This window comes from Adiantum capillus-veneris, chromosome 13, assembly GCF_014529385.1.
Source record: "Adiantum capillus-veneris isolate H3 chromosome 13, ASM1452938v2, whole genome shotgun sequence".
Lineage (NCBI taxonomy): Eukaryota > Viridiplantae > Streptophyta > Polypodiopsida > Polypodiales > Pteridaceae > Adiantum > Adiantum capillus-veneris.
In genome coordinates, this window is record NC_140943.1 from 133,717,364 (window position 1) to 133,719,414 (window position 2,051).

The window sequence follows — 2,051 nt, forward strand, 5'->3', positions numbered from 1 at the left end:
TATGGTCAATTTGGTGCGAATTTTCCATATTTGGTTTTGGTTAGCAACTTTGGTCAATCATTGTGATCAATTTGTTTGTCATTTTCCCTATTTGATGATTTGAAGTTGAAGCAGTTTCTAGGAATTTTTTGGAATGCCTTGAGCTAACACAGATTCACAACTTCTCTTGCCTTTGCACTTTGAACAAAAACATAATTATTCCTTCTCTCTATCAATGTTGAACTTGATAAGTGAAGAAAATTATGTGACCAACTGCTGAAGTTTTCTCACCATGCCCCATCATTAACTCTTACAATCACTCGGTAACCAATGTTTGACACTCTGCATCTAGGAGTCATGGATCTTGATCTATGTTTAGTGGACAAAAATTTTGGGGTAGCTTCCAAGGATGTTCCCTAAGCTATAGGTTCATTTTTTATTTTGGACTTGGGTCAAAGTTTCCATCTGTAGATCAAGATGATCATTTGCTGATTGAAAACCCAATTTTACTTATCTGTTGGTGGTTCCACTGTCCATTTTACACCAAATTTTCAAGGCACACCCCCCAAGGTATGTACAAGCTAGATGGACAAAAACATCTCTCTTTCTGTAAGTTGGGGGTCATGGATCACGATCATGTTCTACAACAAAGTTTTTTGTGATTACAGCTTTGCATTGGTGCTTCTACCACCCACATTTTGTACCACTTATTTTTGCAAAATGAGGTGGTTGTCATGGATCGCAATCCATGTTTCATCCCATTCCCAAACTGTAATTGCATAGCTTGATTTTGTTATAAATTTGAAGATTTTTTATTATTATTAGGTTAAAATGAAAGAGAATTACTTAAAATTATTATTAATTGGTCAAAAACATTGCTGAAATTATTCCTCACACTCATATGTACATACGTTTTCACTCAAATGTGCAAGTCAATGAATTTCAAGATTGAGTTACACAAAACCCAATTAGGCAAAAACAACCACGGCCACTCCAATGAAACTTAACAATGTGCACATTAATGTCAAGCTACTTGAGGATTTTAGGGTGAAAACCATCCTTGGCCTCTCTCTCTCTCTCTCTCTCTCTCTCTCTCTCTCTCTCTCTCTCTCTCTCTCTCTCTCTCTCTCTCTCTCTCTCTCTCTCTCTCTACATCAATCTCTATTTTACTTTCACTTCCAGTGTTATATCATCTCCAAGATGTATAAGGATTTTTCCATAATCTCCATCTTTAAGAGATGCAATGGAAGAGATTTGGTGAGACAATTTGCATGGTCCATATAAACCACAAGAATCAATTTACATATAATCCTAAACAAATCTACATGAAATCATCCTAAGAATGCAGTAGCCCAAAAGTAACTTTCATCTTGGTAACCTCAACCCCCAAATTTGTGAGCACCACATTCGACCTTCTCTCCACCATAATGTGGCTATTTGGCAATACCAAAATAAGTGTTTATGTGTTTTAAATATCTTGCATCTACCACCTAACCTATCCTGAATTTTTCCCCAGTATTCATCACTCTCTTGTGAAATATCTTAGACTTAAAAGAAGCATGAGAAGTTAAAATTTTATGTAAATCTCTCAATCCACCAATCTTGCAATTTTATGCACCATGCATGTGCTACTAAATTTTACTTGTATTTAAAGAAAGTCACAAGGAAACTATTTGATTGTAGAACTTACTTTTTAAAAAACTCCACAACTTTGCATGTAGTTGTGTCAAATCTCTATGCTATCCTCCATATACGTGGAGCTGATTGGCACTTCCAAAATCATGATACATGCACATAGAAGTGTCGAAGGGAATTTTAATCCATACTGTATCTTACATTGTCTTTAGGTCCTAAAATGTTCAAAATATACCTTGAGAGTCTAGAACCTGACCAATGTAGAAAATCTTAAACAAAGAGAGTGCCCTGCTACTATATCTAGTTCTATCATTCCGAACGGGTCTTGAGCTTCCAAGACTTGAGAGAAATTTGAGAAGTAGAAAAAATGGTTTTCGAAGGAGTTGCAAAAAATAGTTTATATATCCTAAGAAAGCATATTTCAATAACCATGAAAG